The following is a 17,791-nucleotide window of genomic DNA, read 5'->3' as shown; positions in this document are numbered from 1 at the left end:
GGCAGTGATGTCGGCTAGTGCGTTTCCCTGTCCAACTAAATCTGTCACCTTCTTGTGTGCCTGACATTTGATCACTGCTAATCGTGTGGGGAGAAGGACTGCTTCAATCAGGGCGGAGACTAAATCTCCGTGAAGGATGGGTGTACCATGGGACGTCAGGAATCCCCTTTCCCTCCAAAGGATCCCAAAATGATGAACTACCCCGAAGGCGTACTGGCTGTCCGTGTAAATGTTTGCCGTGGTTCCTGCTGCTATGATACATGCTCGTGTGAGGGCAATTAGTTCTGCTGCCTGTGCGGATCGTTGTGTGATGCAAGCTGTTTCAACTACTGTTCGAGCAGTCATTACCGCATAGGCAGCAGAAGTGGTGCCGTCTGGGAGTTTGATGCAAGAGCCATCTACCCATAGTTCTCCGTCAGGGTCTGTGAAAGCAATGTCTCGGAGGTCAACTCTACTCCTAGTCTGTTCGTCCGTGAGGGTCACACAGTCGTGTATAGGGGGCACATCGGGGTCATTTTCAGGCAAGGGTAACAGTGTAGCAGGATTCAATGTCGTGCATCTCTTCAGGGTGATGTGGGCCGCAAGCAAAGTCAATTCGTATCCTGTCAGTCGTGCACTAGTCAGGTGTTGAGTCTTTGTCTGGTTCAAAAGCGTGTCAACTGCATGGGGTACTAATACTGTGAGGGAGTTCGAAAGTACAATTCCCTCACTCTGTCAGATAGAGACAGCAGCAGCGGCTACTGCTCGAAGGCAGGCTGGTAGAGCTCTGGCGACTGGATCAAGAGTGGCAGAAAAGTAGGCACAAGGGCGCTGTTTGGCACCGATGGGCTGAGTCAGAACAGACAATGCGCATCCCTCCCTTTCGTGAGTGTAGAGGGAGAAGGGCTTGGAGTAATCTGGTGTTCCTAGAACGGGTGCCGAGCAAAGGGCATCTCGCAACTCCTTAAAGGATGCTTGGAATTCGGGGGTCCACGGGAGTGGGAACGGAACATCTTTGGCCAACAGGGAAAGTAGGGGTTTTATAATGAGACTGAAATTTGGAAGCCATTGTCGGCAGAAAGAAGTAAGGCCTACTAATGAGCGGACTTGCTTCTGTGTTTTTGGAATAGGGGTGTCTAGGATGGTTTGGATTCGGTCGGGTGTAAGTTTTCTCCCTTCTTTGGACAGGAGATGACCTAGGTATGTTACTTGGGACTGACAGAACTGCAGTTTCTTTTTGGAGACTTTGTGGCCATTCTCCGCGAGAAAGTGCAAGAGTTGGATAGTGGCTGTGATTGCAAGTGGAGTGGTGTCGGCCGCCAAAAGGATATCATCGACATATTGGATCAACACCACTCCATCTGGTAGCTGGACGGCGTCCAGCTGCCTTTTTAGGGCCTGGCTGTAAATGCTGGGACTTTCAGTGTAGCCCTGGGGAGCTCTACAAAATCGGTATGAACGGTTTTTTAAAGTGAAACCGAAGAGATAACGGCTGTCTGGATGGATGGGGATAGAGAAAAATGCATTTTTAAGATCTATGACGGTGAAGGTGGTGGCAGTGGACGGGACGAGAGTCAGAATGGTGGCGATGTCTGAGACTACGGGGTACTGTGGCACCACCACTTTGTTGACTTCTCGCAGGTCGATGATGAAGCGGTACGCTTTCTCATCCCCCTCACCTTGCTTCTTAACAATGGGTAGGATAGGACTATTGCAGACATTACTAACCACTTCCTCTACCACTCCTGCATTTACCAAGGACTGAATAATCGCTACCAACGCCTTCTCGCCTTCGGGCGATATCCGGTACTGTGGGAGTTTCGGGAGTATTGCATCTGGTCGAACAGTTATGTGTACAGGATCGATCATCATTCGTCCCACATCCGAGTCGTTTCTGGCCCATAGGTGCAGGGGTAGCGAATCGAGCAAGGATAGGTCAACTTCTGTTAAAGTGCACATATGTCGTGCGGGGTAGGGTCCGGTCAAATTCGGGTTGTCGTACAGGATGACTCGGACTCCTTCCGGGGAACACCTAATAGTAGCTCGGAAGTGTTTCAGTAAATCAATACCCATAATAGCGTCAGGGGAGTTGGAGGAGAGCAGAAACGTCGTGTCAGTGGGATTGTTTCCTAGGTCAAAGGAGATAGGTACAGACAGGGGATTAGTGGAGGGCGTCCCATCGAAACCTATCGAGGTAATGTGTGAGCCAGACAAGGGTGCCCTTGGAATCAGTCGTTTTGATAACACACTACGTGTCGCTCCAGTGTCTACCAAAAATGGAGACTTTGTACCCAGGACCTTAGCAGTGACATAAGGACCTTGCTGGTCAACACAGAGCTCGACTGGATCCCTCCCTTGCCCCTGGCAGTCCTATGCAGAGTCGTGATCATTGTAGCCATCGGACTGTTGGCACTGATTCTGTCGGGGGCGGTCAAATGTGTTTGGTCTACCAGATCGGTCATTGGTGGTGTCGTGGGTCTGTCCTCGTCCCTGCCCTCCAGTTTTGGGGCCATTTGCCATGTCCCTTGTCTCTTTATTTTTAATCAGTTCCCGAAGGGCTAGGCATTGAGACTTCCAATGTCCAAATTCTTTACAAAATGCACATTGGTTCTCATCAAGGTCGGTTCGTGGAGCGCCAGGGGTGGGGTTGCGGTCTCTAGGGGTCGAATTCCTAGGGGCATTTGACTGGTAGTTTCCCCTATACCGTTCCCTCCCTGTGGTCACTCCCTGTAGTTGTGCAATCATTACTCGTTCCTTTAGGTCCTTTTTCTTTTTCTCAGTTGCCCTTTCGTTCTCGTTCTTTTGGTGTTCGTAATACTGAGCCATCTGAAGGATAGCTGCAGGTTTAGAGGCTCCCCAACTACTTTCGCTAGTCTGTAACTTTTGGGAGACCTCTTGCGATAGCCCCTTTATGTAGTTCTGCACGAATAGGTGTTGTCCGGTTGCGGTGGTCATGTCTTGGCCACTGTAGTCGGAGAACACTGTTTCAAATCGTGAGAAGTATTCTGATACGTCCTCTTGAGGTTTCTGGCGGCAGGCTGTGACTATCGACCAGTCTACCTTCTTTTCTGGGATCAACGTTTTTAGCTTCTGCACTATTTTGTCGGGGAGTTCCAATATGTCTTTTACAGGTTTCTTTCCGGGCTCTCGCTGCCTATCTAGTTCATCGAGTTTTGTCCAGGTGTGTCCGAACAGATCTGTGTGGTCGGCTCTCCGGATTTGCTTCCACACATCAGCCGGCAGACACAACCCGAAAAACAAATCCATGTCCGCTAGAGTCATTATGATTGAGCCCAAGGCTGTGCCTAATTCAGTATAAAATGCTGTAGGGTTCTTTCTTAAATCGGGCAGGGTTTGTCTAAAAGTTAAAATATCTTGCCGATCCCATGGTAGGTAAACCCAGTTGTACACAACCCTCCCTTTGGCATCTACATGGTTGATATCATCGTTCGTTCCCTGACCTCTTGGGGGAACCCAATAGGGGGCGGCTTCTCTTATAGGCATCATGGTGTTGGCTGCTTCTAATGAGGGCCCAATCGTCTCAGGGACTGTGATCTTGACTTCTGGTTTCTGTTCCGCGAGGTGGCGGAAGACCTCAAGCGTTTGCATGAAGAGGTCCGTCACATCGCTTTCAGCCCCATCTCCGACATCGACCCTTCTATATAGAGCCGTCACTTTAGCAGGACCCTTAGTCTGGTACCTATCCTCATACGCGTTCAGGGTGTGGTAGCTGAACCGTAAAATAAAATGCCGTCTGTGACTACCGGCATGCGAGTTGTGCATATTCATCGTATATTCTTCGCTCTCTTTCCGTTCTACCAGGGTTTTTGCTATTTGGTCGATTCCATCCCGCTCATCTTTGCTCAACCTGTTTGGTCTAGCTGTTAGATGCCTGTTGGTCTCATGCTCATCTGCTGTTGTTACCAACGCGGCTGGTGCGAAGGCCGTAAGAGCCGGGGCACTAGCGCTATGGTCACCCATGCCTGCACTTTGAACTGGTGAGTGTTGTGCTAGAGGTTGGCAGGGAGCATATGGAGGAGGCATGTAGATAATTGGAGGACCGAGCAGTAACTCGTCATTTGCCCGCTGTTTGGAGGGAATCTCCGGGTAGAGCGCAGAGGTGGTCCTGACAGGGCATTGACCTGTCAGTCCTGGTTCTTGCGTTTGTTTAACTTCCTCTCTTCTTCTTATTTCTTCATCTAGTTCTTTTGCAGCCAGATGGGCTGCTTTGCGTAATTCTTTCACTGTTTTTGCTTCTTCCTTTTTTTTGCGATGGTCTGCTTCTTTGCCAATACTAACAAGCATAGTGGGCGTTACCTTATTTATTTTTACAGCTGCTTCTAGTGTTTTTATTTTATTTTCATCAAAAGAACCTATCAGTGGCCAGTGGTTTTTAGGATCCCTTTTTGTATATTTATGCCATAACTTACTATAAGCTATAGCGACTAGTCCTTGTTTAGTAAACATGTCCTTATTAGGGGTGCCCTCCAGTGGAGCTGGATGGTTCATCTCTAATAAGCGGTCCGGGTTGACCCAACTATGAGCCAATGGGGAGAAGATAGGCATGACGGATTACAATGGGGGGCAAAAGCCTGCACTACTTATCTTTTCACTATTTGCAAAGACTGGACAGAATATTCTATTCTACGCTATTTGCAAACAGGGAATACCTCCAGAAAGAACCAATTCCCAAAACAGTCAATGTTTGGGCAAACAATCAATCAATGAAGGAGTGGAATAGGTACGACGTGTTAAAGTTTTGCGTTACCTACCCTTCACTATCGGCAAAGGGAGAGAGAATATTCCTATTCTTCCCCGTTTGTAGACAGAGAAGATCCTTAAGAGAACCAACTTCGAACAATTCAATGCTCGATTCAATCAATCAATCAATGGGGAGAAAAAAAGTATAGGCACGACGTGTTAAAGTTTTGCGTTGCCTACCCTTCACTATCTGCAAAGACTAAACAGAGTATGGCGATTCTGTGTTTGTTTGCAAATAGAGAATTTCTCAGAAACGGTCAATAAGTAATACTAGTATTTTCAAACAATCAATCAATCAATTTTGCAATTTGTCGTGTGTCACGACCTTACCCGGACCGCATGGACAGTTTCTCGTCTTCCGCTTCCAGCGCCCGATCGTCCTCTATTCTCTGTTGCTATCGCGGCACTCCTGGTGGTTCCCAGTCAGGACCGTAGATCACTCGGGAGAGGTCTGCTCGGAATCAGTGAAGTTCAGATGATCGGCTGTCAGACGAGGGTCTATCGGACAGGAGCTCTTCCGATCGTTGCAGTCGTTCACTCTGTCGTTGGGACCTCTCCCACTGGATCCATGTGTCGCTGATGGGCCCCGCGTTTGGGACGCCAATTGATAAAGATCAATTTACAATGGTCAGGCGATTTCAGTAGTTGCTTCCTAAGTTAAATTTGCCCGGCGTGAAAACGCCTCTAATACTATACGAAGTTATTCAATAAAGAGGCAGGCGCTGGAGACTGGAAGACAGGAAACAAGTTTTATTCCGTCGGAGTAGAACACGTCAGATCGGACAACAAGGTATCGTCTCGAGGTGCTCTCTCAACCTCTCTGAGACCTGGTCTTTTATACACTGGTTTAAGACATGTGAACGTCCTTTATTACAACAGGGACATTGTAGAGCATGAGAATGACATCAGAACGATATCCCCGACACCCCCCGGTTCCAGCCCATCCCAACACATGACAACAGTAGAGACCCTTCCCCTCATATGATTGGGAGGGGGCTATCACGCAGCTGAGTGTTCTGCCGATCTCTTTGGAATGTGTGCGCCTGATCGAATCTCCGGGGGCGGGGATGTCATGATCAATAGTGGCCTCTTTCAGGAGAGGCGAGGGCGTACGGTAATGGGCAATAAACTGTATCTTCGGGCTAAAGGATGACCAGCAGTCAGTGCTGACGTTCAGGCTCAGAGGAAGGGGACATCAAAGGAGGGGTATTCATGGACGGAAAGGACTGGGGTGGACAATCGAGCGTGGTGGAAGGGTTTATCCACAGAGGGGTATTCATGGACGGGAAGGAGGTGTTGGTCAGGCGCGGGGTGTGATTCCCTGAGACAGAGTCATGGGGGGTTTCATGGCTTGTGCATGTGAGCGCGGGGGCAGCCAGGGTGCGCGGGGAAGGCTTGCATGGTCAGGGAAATGTGCTGACGGGCGATCGTGAACAGGGAGACCATGGTACCTAAAATGGCTGTCGTGTATTCTCATACGTGAGTCTGCAAGATGGCGTAGATAATGTTCAGTACACGAACTAAATTTCCACAGTTGGAAGGGCCTGGTTGGGGCTCAAAGTGGTCGTAGATGCTGGTGATGTTGCTGAAGAATAGGACTGCTGGGTAGAAAGGTCCAGAGAGGAGAGGGTACACTGGTGGAACTTGCTGCCAGAGATGTGAATAATTTCACTATAGCGAAGATATCCTTGGTGCTGTTGATGCTGCTTTCGATGTGGTTAGCGAACTTGGATCGTCTGGTGGGTCTGATTTGTTGATGCTAGCGTTTGAGGGCATTTGTAGGTACTCTCATAGGTGTCATCCTGACTTTGTCTCTTTCTGCTTTAACATTACTTGCAATGGTGTTTAATGAGCCTGAGCTCCTCTGTGTACCGATGTGACGATGAGCTAGAGGTTGCATTGGAGATCGATTCAGGGAGGTTGGTATTCTTTTGAGGCCATCTGTGTAGGCGTTCAGAACACCAGGATGTTTCTGAGAACTTGTTCCAGTCGCTTCGTGAAGATTTGGGAATGACTGTTGTTTTTGTGGTGGTGTGGGATGGGTATGCTGAAGGTGACGAGGGTGTGGTTGGATCAACTGTTCGGTGTTGGCTTGCCTATAGTGATGACACTGAAGCTGATGATAATGGGGTCTAGTAGGTTCTAGCAGGAAGGATGGGGCTCCTGGCAATCTTACATCCGTATCCACGCCAAATCTTCAAGCACAGGGGTATGACATTCCTTAAAATTTTCTGCTCCTATTTGGCTAATGTCTGCATGCTTTTAAATGTTGCTGTTTGGTGTGATTCTTCACTGTCTACTGTAATATCATTCTATTCTTCTAGCTATAAATCTCTCATTGGATCAGCTCTCATTTTTCAAGGTATCTGCTGCTTCACAAGGGTTGGTTTTAGCAACCGGTTCACAAGATTTATATAGTTTGCGTTTATCACACTTCCATAATTAAGAAAGCAGTGGTATCAAACCTCTGTTTTCACAACCTCTTAAAATCACGCAATGTAGTTAGTGTAGTCCAATATTTTTGCAGAACTACATTTTTTCTACATTAATATGCTACAAAAAACAGCCATGATGTAAGAAGTCATCAATTTATAGTAAAAAAAAAAAATATTGCCCATTTTAGAACTAAAACCTCCAATTCACATTTTCTTATTTTTTTAAATGCACTCCGGGTAGTGCTTCAGAATTTATGCATGCATTGTAACACAACGACTTCTTTATGAACCGAGCCCCATTGCTGTTATTTTTCTCAATATAGTGCACATGCCACAGTTTACCATTGTGCCCTTATATACCTCCTTTCGCTGGAACCTCCGGTGATAACCACACATTTGCTTCAGAACGAGCCATTACGTTTAAAAAATTTTAAAGCATAAATGTAAAAATACTATTTCAGACATTCGGCAAGGAGCAGGTCGGGCCGTACTTAGTTCAACACCGTCACCCAACTAGGTTCCTTCCACAAGGGCATGGAGATACTTTTCCTGGGCAACCGCAGGACAAAAAGGTGATTTTCTCCTATGGTAGTCCTACAGCTTCTGCATCCCTATTTGGAGGCCAGGCTGCTTGCTTTACATCTGCAGTTAGGCCGGCAGATACCTTTTTTGTTTTCTTCTTTTTTTTGTATTGGTTGTTCACAGGTGTTGAAGGTACTTCCGGGTCATATTCAAGTCAGTGACGGGTGTGGTTACTCAGACCCATTAATGCTCCCCAAATCTGCCAAAGACTTGGGTGGGGAACAGCCACTTTGTTTGCAGAGATTTGCCACAGTCATTCCTCTACCTGTCTACTTCCTTTTTCATTATTTCATCCTCAAAGATGTAACATATCTAATGGACATCCAATTCTGTGCTTTGCAGTCTCCAAAGGGCAACTTTCACCCCCACCCCATTTGAAGTACAGGAGTAGCTTAATCCCAGCCGCTCTTGATATCTTCCTTTCACCAGTCCCATTCCTAATGTTCATTGCAACTCTCTCACAATCATGCTGGTGCCACCCAGAGACTTATTCCGCCACCTCTCAAGTACAAGGATGTTTATTTCATGTATGTAAGAAATGGTGGTGGCGGAAATAACACCAAATGCAAATGGTTTTAAACTATCTAAAACAGGCAATATTAAGAAATTGTATAAACGTATAAACATGATATCCACGTTGCAGCATGCCTCCTATAAGTACATCAGTATCTAACTGACTCTCTGAAACCTCCAATATCTCCGACTGCAGACCCTAACCACCTTTAAATCTGGTCTAAAAGACAGTCACTCCTGCCACATAACTATAACTGTCGACCCTATAAAACATTGGGTGGAGCGCAGACAACCAGCAGCATCAGCTGAGTGGAAAGCAGGACATGGAAGAAGAAAAAAACAAGGTTCCAAACTTTCTTTTGCTGTGTTCCTAGGATACGGAACATGATCCCACATTGGATTCCCAAGGCTCCATCCCTTCTCCATTTACACATTGTGTTGAAAACTGACTTCTTCAAGCAACCCCTCACCCTGTTATAACCACCTGGATTCTAGACCACCCCTGAATAATTCCTTCTCCTATTCTATACCTCTTACTCTTCTCCTCGCTTGAACCTCGGTTTCAGCTGCACTACAACGCTGTTTTGTTCTCCACTCTAAACTCTATGCTTGATAATGTATTACTACTGCCTCCCCTTGTGCTCTTCATTGCACTGTGTACTGTAAAACACCCATTTTGTTTAGTATGTTGTTGCTTTGTAGCTGGGGTTATATTGCATGTCTCATCTATACCCAAATGTATGCATCTCATATAGTTGTGTTCAAAATGTTTGCACTCCATTTATAGGGCGCAGGATGAATCTATTAAACTAGTTCAGATTTGATGGGGTGGAGAGCATAGAGAAGAAAGTCTGACAAAGTCAGAGGTCGTATTAGACTGAGGGTGCCAGGATGTTATAGTTTGTACCCAATTCAGGGAATATGGAATGCCTGTTGTTGGCATGACATGGCGAGGTTCCACTGCTCAGCATTCTGTGCTAGATCATCTGATGCGGGGGAACCGAGCAGACCTGTTTCCTGTACGAGTGGAGCACGAATAAACCTCTACATATACTCCTGGCTTCACTTGTGTCTTTGCGAAGCACCATGCTACAAATTGGTGACAAGCTTGCAAGGGGTGTTTTTTTAAAATGTATTTATGTCCTGTGTGAAATTATGTGGAGCAGCTTGTGGACTTATTGTTTCGGAGAAGCTGACTGACTAATTGAGCGGTGCCGTGGACCAAGTAGCGGGACCCGTGACCAAGACAAACGTGGTCTGGAAAGTACGTGCGCTGTTATTTACTCTGTGTTCCGAAGACTGAATGCAGTATAATTCAGAACGTTAATAATCACTTACCCGGATATATCTCTCTTGAATTCTGATATTAAAATACTAGCTAGTATTCTTGCATCACGTCTTTGTAAAGTTTTACCTTCCTTGATTCATAATTCACAAGTAGCTTTTTGTAACCGAGGGTGTCAGTCGCCCCATCACTTATCGATCCACGGACATACCAACCCTGACTCACGCCTCTTGTCTCCACAGTCCCCAAAGCAGCAGCAGGAGTGGTGGCGGCCCAATACGCCATGGCCAGAATCATAGGACGAAGAGGAGTGTGGTTCCTTTAACTGGACGGCCGCAGGAGAGTGGGCGGAGCCTGTCACAGCGTCAAATGCTGAGGTGAATACGGAGCAGGTGTGCTTGTTCACCGGAGGACGCGAGAACGAAGGAGACGAGACGAGTGGTGTCTGGCGAGAGAAAGACGGAGACGTGGAAGAAGCGGAGAGAGCTGAGGAGCGAACCGAAAGAGCATCGACGAAAAGCCGGACCGGAGGAGAGGAGCCCTTGACGCTACGAGAGCCAGGAGGCCAACGACTTCACGAATCGCCCAGCCGCACGCTAGGAGGAGGCGTGTGGCTCCGCAAGGTACGTGGCCGCATAGCGGGTTGGGTGAGAGGCAAGGGAGGGTCTGTGACTTGACCGCTGCCCTGGGTCAAACCGCCGGTGTAACCGTTCCCCCACTACCCTGCTCTTCACGTACACTCGCAGATGTTTGGTCACGATTGGTGTGTCCCTCACTCCCTTTCCTTACTCTGTTTGTTCTGGACGGGCGTTCTGATACTTGTCCTCTCCTCTTTTTCTCCCCGCCTCGAGCGTGCTGGGGGCGCCACGGAGTCACAGGAGGTGAAACATCGAAGAAGCCCTACCCGACCTCCCAAGGCAGAAGACGCTTCAAGGAGAAGGCGACGCACAGACCGAAGCCGGTCCCCAAGAAGAGTATCCTCTCGCCCTACCTGCACTGACTTTTTGTTCTCTAAAATAAAGCAACCCTTAACCAGGACCCGTCTCTTGCCCCTTCCTACCGCTACCGTTACAGTTTTGTTCCCGGTCGTTCATCTCTGAATCATTTATGTACTTTATCACATGCTTTATGGTCAGCTAAACATCTTGCAGATGATGCATTACTTCTTTCCCTTGATGCTGAAAAAGCATTTGATCGCATTGAATGGGAATACCTTTTTACAATTATGCAAAGGTTCGGCTTAGGCGATCAATTTATAGATAAAGTACGTCTTCTCTATGATAGCCCATTAGCTCAAGTTAACTGCGGTGGTTTCTTATCTACCCCATTTCCAATTCGACGAGGTACTCGTCAAGGTTGTCCACTTTCCCCTCTTCTTTTTAGGGCTCGGGCCTAAGCCTCCACGAAGAGGAGGCGGAGCTTGCGAGCTCTTATGTGTTCAAAACAAAAATGCAGTCCGGCTGGCACATTCCTTAGATTTTTATGGCATCTGCCTAGTGATTCGTCTTCGCTGTTCTGTTTTTTTAGTAGCGTTGACCTGATAGGCTATAAGTAATTTACGCGTGGCCGATGTGGCATATTGTGTGCGCGAACGAGCACGGCCGAGTGATTAATCTTAATTAGGAGCTGTCAGAGTGCCCGTGTAATGCAATCCAGATGGTGCCGCGTTTAACATTTAAGTTCCCGTGTATGTTCGTTTCCCAGAGCCGCTCGTGACAGACACTGGACTGCGCGCGCCCTCTCACCAGCGGAGCGGGGTTTGCAGTCGAGCACGCCGCAATTCACATTTCAGAACGACGAGGGCTGGCGGCTCTGCCTGCAAGCTCCGTTTCCTCCATTGAGCTTTTAGCTGTTTGCCTAAAATACTTATTTTCACATGAAGGAGGGAGCATTTCTCGTCGCCGTAACACTACATTAGCATAAAAAAGCACAAGGGTTCCTTCAACAGCAGAACACACTAAGCAATCCAGCACATAGAAGAGAACGGATGTAAACATACAATTCAGGTCAGATTTATTCGCATGGAGTGATGTTTTCAGTATGACATACATGCAGTGCATAGAAGACCCTAAGATGCTGCAAAGACTAATCAATCGGGTGCCGTAGACCAGTGTTACATTTTCTCAAAGTCACATTTTAAAATCGATTTTCTAAGTTACATTGCAAGCCTGAATAGCAATATAAACGCCTTCAAGAGAGCACATAGATCATAAGCCATGCCCCGCGCTTTAAATCACACTTGATGGCACCAAGTGCCTCAACTACTTGGTCATCTGTCAATTGGAGATTCCATGGACAACTTTATGATCATATGCAGTATTACAGAAACCAATCTTACAGCAAAGATAATCGCTCTAATATTTTGTTTTGAATGCAACAGTGGAAACCAGGTACAAAAGGATTCGATGTGTGAGACGAGAATAGTAGGACCTTGCAGGAAACTGTCACATGTAAGCTGCCAATGGGGAAAAGTTTGCGCATTTCAAACTCCCACAGTACTGGTTTGAAAACAAAACAAAAACAACAACAAAAAAAAGAGCCAGAAGGGAAAAAAATTATAGATTTCTGACCAAAGGTGAAACAAGAGCAAGATATCAATAATGTCATTATGCTGGGGTTGGCCGTTGTCGAGGAAGTCATTGAGGAACAATGTGAGGGAATGGCACGAATGCCCAAGGAAAGCTACAAAAATATCGCCTGAGATGCTGAAAAAGAAATAGTATTGTGCAAGTCATTTGGAGCGACACATGTCCAACACAAATTCCAAAGGGTTAGTCACTGCAACCAATAACTGTCAAAAGGTACACTGAGTATGTAAAAACTCTGATCAGTAACCTGCACAGCCCCATCCTTGGGCTTTGCTTAAACCAATGAAGATGAGCCACACTTTAAGTAAACTCTCTCTCCATGTTCACACTCGAATGTTCAGAACTCCCTGGTGTTACTTCTTCCAAGTATGCTTCAGTTATAACTCTCTTTCGGCAACAGCAAAAGCCACAGTAATCAATTCACCATATGGGGAACTCTTCCCAGCCTTACCACATGAGGAACCTCTGAATATCTCTGCAAACAAAACCAAAGCGATTGATGTGCAGGCAAATAACCTCTAGCGATGACAGAGCATATCTACAGGCTAGCGATGACAGTGCATATCTACAGGCTAGTGATGATAATGCATATCTACAGGCTAGCGACGACAGCGCATATCTACAGGATAGCAATGACAGCGCATATCTACAGGCTAGCGATGACAGAGCATATCTACAGGCTAGCGATGACAGTGCATATCTACAGGCTAGTGAAGCCAATGCATATCTACAGGCTTGCGATGACAGTGCATATCTACAGGCTAGCGATGACAGAGCATATCTACAGGCTAGCGATGACAGTGCATATCTACAGGCTAGCGATGATAATGCATATCTACAGGCTAGCGACGACAGCGCATATCTACAGGATAGCAATGACAGCGCATATCTACAGGCTAGCGATGACAGAGCATATCTACCGGCTAGCGATGACAGTGCATATATACAGGCTAGTGAAGCCAATGCATATCTACAGGCTTGCGATGACAGTGCATATCTACAGGCTAGCGATGACAGTGCATATCTACAGGCTAGCGATGACGGTGCATATCTACAGGCTAGTGAAGCCAATGCATATCTACAGGCTAGCGATGACATCGATGACAGTGCATATATACAGGCTTGTGAAGCCAATGCATATCTACAGGCTAGCGATGACAGTGCATATCTACAGGCTAGCGATGACAGAGCATATCTACAGGCTAGCGATGACAGTGCATATCTACAGGCTAGCGATGACAGTGCATATCTACAGGCTAGCGATGATAATGCATATCTACAGGCTAGCGATGACAGCGCATATCTACAGGATAGCAATGACAGCGCATATCTACAGGCTAGTGAAGCCAATGCATATCTACAGGCTAGCGATGACAGTGCATATCTACAGGCTAGTGAAGCCAATGCATATCTACAGGCTAGCGATGACAGTGCATATCTACAGGCTAGCGATGACGGAGCATATCTACAGGCTAGCGATGACAGTGCATATCTACAGGCTAGCGATGATAATGCATATCTACAGGCTAGCGACGACAGCGCATATCTACAAGATAGCAATGACAGCGCATATCTGCAGGCTAGTGATGACAGTGCATATCTACAGGCTAGCGATGACGGTGCATATCTACAGGCTAGTGAAGCCAATGCATATCTACAGGCTAGCGATGACAGTGCATATCTACAGGCTAGCGATGACAGTGCATATCTACAGGCTTGCGATGACAGTGCATATCTACAGGCTAGCGATGATAATGCATATCTACAGGCTAGCGATGACAGCGCATATCTACAGGATAGCAATGACAGCGCATATCTACAGGCTAGTGAAGCCAATGCATATCTACAGGCTAGCGATAACAGTGCATATCTACAGGCTAGTGAAGCCAATGCATATCTACAGGCTAGCGATGACAGTGCATATCTACAGGCTAGCGATGACAGAGCATATCTACAGGCTAGCGATGACAGTGCATATCTACAGGCTAGCGATGATAATGCATATCTACAGGCTAGCGACGACAGCGCATATCTACAGGATAGCAATGACAGCGCATATCTGCAGGCTAGCGATGACGGTGCATATCTACAGGCTAGTGAAGCCAATGCATATCTACAGGCTAGCGATGACAGTGCATATCTACAGGCTAGCGATGACAGTGCATACACTCACAAGGAGACCACAGCCAGCTGAGGTGCAATCTTCTCCCACTCACAAGAACGACATCACAGGCAGCAGCAGTGCAAGCTTCTTACACTCACAAGGAGACCACAGGCAGCAGAGGTGCAAGTTTCTCACACTCACAAGAAGGACATCAAAGGCAAGTGGTGCAATATTCGCACACTCACAAGGAGATCACTGGCAGTTCACACCACATGAACACACTCCATAACACATAGCAACAATACATTGGCATTTACAATGCCATTAGCTCAAACTCAAATAAATCCGAGCCCGATTGCATTTCTAATGCTTGTTCTCCTAGCAATGGAACCTCAGGCTGCAGCAATATGACAATCTGCTGAAGTAGTAGGCGTCCCTCTTCCAATTGGCCATTCTAAAATGTATTTATATGCAGATGACATTCTTCTTACCCTTACTGATCTTCCCTGTTCTCTTCCCGCTCTCCTCCAAATTATCAACAATTTCTCTTCTTTCTCAGGTTACAAGGTAAACTGGGTTAAAAGTGAAGCAATGCCCATGTCCATTGGTACTACAAAAGCAGCAATCTCTGGTTTTCCTTTTCATTGGTAATCATCTCGGCATAGGTACTTAGGAATATTAATTAATAGAGGTTTGGATAGTATAGTCACGGATAATTTGACTTCTTTAATCGCGCAAATGCAAAGAGACTTTGATAAATGGAAAGCTCTGGGATTATCTCTTTGGGGACGGGTTCAAGCGGTTAAGATGGTTACTCTACCACGGTTTCTTTATATCCTAGGTATACTCCCTCTCCACATTCCCCTAATTACTCTTCGATCCATTGACTCCAAAATAAAACTTTTTATTTGGGGTACGGTTAAACCACGCCTTGCTTTGGCCAAATTAAAGGCTCATCAATTACATGGGGGTTTAGGTCTTCCCTCCATCGAGCATTATTCACTTGCCCTTCATATCTCACAACTCACTTCTTTTCTGCCTAAATGTAAAGATATACCTCAATGGGTTCCACTTGAACGTCACCTTTTGGCTCCTGGTTCAGGTTTGTCCCTTCTATATGGCAAGGGTACCAGTTCTTCCGATCCTAAAAACCCTATCTTATCTGCAATACATAAATCTTGGCAGAGAAGTCATCTTAAATCTAATTCGCGAGTTCACGTTAAAGCTCCTTTATGGTTTAATTCAGCTATTCGTATTGGTGGTCGTACTTTGTCCGGGCCTTTATGGCAAGAAGCTGGCATCGATTCTATAGATCAACTTTTTCATGATGGAACTTTTAAACCCTTTTCCCAATTTAGCGAGGAATTCCATTTACCACCTACACAATCCTATAAATATACCCAGCTTCAACAAGCTGTCACGAAGCACTTAGGCCCTCCACCAGACTTACTTTCAGTATCTCCTATTTTGTCTTATTTGCAGTTATGGGGAAATCTTAAAGGTGTGACTTCTGGTCTTTATAAGACATTTTTGCATCCTCTATTTTCACAGCCTCTCTCACAAGCTCTTCAGTTGAAATGGCAATCCTGTTTATCAGTTGTATATTCAATACTCAATGGGATCAAATTTTAGAAGGGCTGCATAAGGGGGTTCGGGAAGCTCATCTCAAATTCTGTATTTTCAAAATTATCCATGAATGGCATTGGTCTCCTGTTAAATTACAGCAAGCTAAGTTGTTATCACATACTTCCTGTTGGAGATGTTTTGCTTCCGGATGTGATATTACACATATCATTTGTGAATGTCCCCGTACTAGATCCTTTTGGCTTTTTGTACGGAAGACATTGGCTTTCATGATGTCATTACCTTTACCTTTTACACCTGCCAACATTATTTTACACGATTTTCGCGGTTTCCCGAAACTTTCCAAACCGCAAGTTCGTCTTCTTCATACTGCTTTGGCTACGGCCAAAATTTGTATACAGCGTCACTGGAAATCCCCCTTGACTCCTTCTCAGGAAGAGTGGTTGGTGGCAATGATACAAACAGCTTTACATGAACGCACAATTTATAATTTACAAGATCAGGCTCCCATTTTTCTCCAAATTTGGTCCCCTTTCCTGGAAACCACTGTAGACGATGACTCTGCTTCTACTCCTTCTTCGTCTACACATACTGTTTATACTTAATTCTATTCTTTCTATGATCCCTTTCCTGTTACTTTACTATTGATGCCTTTTCCCCTTCCTTTGTACCAATTCTCCTACTATCTGTTCTTGTTACTCTGGTGTTCTTTTCATTTCTTTTCTTTCTTTCTTTTTCTTTTCCTCTCCTCCCTTTCCATTTCTTCCTTTTCTTTTCTTTATCTTTCCTTCTATGATATGATTTACCTATTATTCTTCCTATTATTATGACATATAGGATTATGGAATATATGTTATTCTTGTTTCCTCATATTTATTATATCCTATGTAAGTTTTCTTCTCACTTGTATTTTCTTTCATTTACCATTATATTATTCTGCTTTATTACTACATTTGTATCCGTATTTTCATCTGAAAATGTTAATAAAAAATTTCAACACAAAAAAAATAATCACTTACCTCTGGCTCACTCTTTGTACGGCAAGCGGGAATCTTGGCATCTTCTTCAGTATTCTTTGCGCGCATCTCCTCAGCAGCAGCTGAGTGCGTGTGCTGCACTATGCACACGTGACCCCAGGTGCAACAACAGAACGTGACTTTGAGTGGAGGCCATTTTGGGTTTATTTGGCCACTTTATTGTACGGAAGTCGCGTCGGGGACACAGGCCATTTAACACTGTCGGCAAGTTTAAGGGAACTGTTTAAGAAGGGGAACAGTTTAGGCAAGTTCAAGGCTACGGTGAGCAACTGCACAATAATGCTACAGGAGACAGGTGAGGGTTATATAACACCCTGTTGTCAAGTGCTGTTGCTTTTAGCCTGGTTACCACTAGTACTGTTGTGTATTTTGGTAAGCACGCTCCCTTACTGGTTGGTAGTGAGAACGCAGGCGAATTCTCTTGCACTCTTTAGGGCCAGTTAGATTGAAATCTAACAACCGCATGCCAGAAGCAGTGGTTAGTGGTGAGCTTAATGTTTTTACGGCAGCATGGAAAGATCTTGATCACTACTTCACATCTAAGGTGTGTATGAGCATCATTCGCTATAAATGTTTTCAGCATAAACAAAACAGAGGTGAATTGGCTGATAATTATGTTGCGGAACTAAAGAAGTTCGCCATTGACTGTAAGTTTGGCAATCTACATTACAAATGAATAAGGAGCCAGTTGTTCATGCACTCTAGCAACTCGACTATCCAAGAGAGTTTGTCTATAAATGGTGAATCTGTACTTAAAGACGTGTTGGCAATTGTTCATAAAGCAGACATTTCAGGGAGGTGTTCTACGGGACTTAAACAATCTGAACCCGACAAGAACCTAGATGGAATATACAAGGTGCAAGGCAAAATTTATTTATTTATTGGAAAAGTTTTATATAGCGCTGGCTAGACCCGGAGGTATC

General features: G+C 45.6%; 1 protein-coding gene across 3 annotated transcripts in view; it reads left to right on the top strand.

Moving 5' to 3' along the window:
* LOC144755921 (uncharacterized) overlaps positions 1-17,791 on the top strand; it is a 203,607-nt gene that overhangs the window by 85,570 nt on the left and 100,246 nt on the right. The window contains exon 2 of one of the 3 annotated variants that reach the window (XM_078645319.1): positions 9,807-10,178. The exons of the other annotated variants lie outside the window; for them this stretch is intronic. The gene's annotated coding sequence lies outside the window, so the exon portion shown is untranslated. The remainder of the gene's footprint in view (positions 1-9,806; positions 10,179-17,791) is intronic. 3 annotated transcript variants of the gene reach the window in all.

The sequence above is a fragment of the Lissotriton helveticus genome, chromosome 5_1 (assembly GCF_964261635.1).
Source record: "Lissotriton helveticus chromosome 5_1, aLisHel1.1, whole genome shotgun sequence".
Classification (NCBI taxonomy): Eukaryota; Metazoa; Chordata; class Amphibia; order Caudata; family Salamandridae; genus Lissotriton; species Lissotriton helveticus.
Note: the sequence above shows the minus strand (reverse complement) of the source record. Positions and strands in the feature narration are given on the sequence as shown.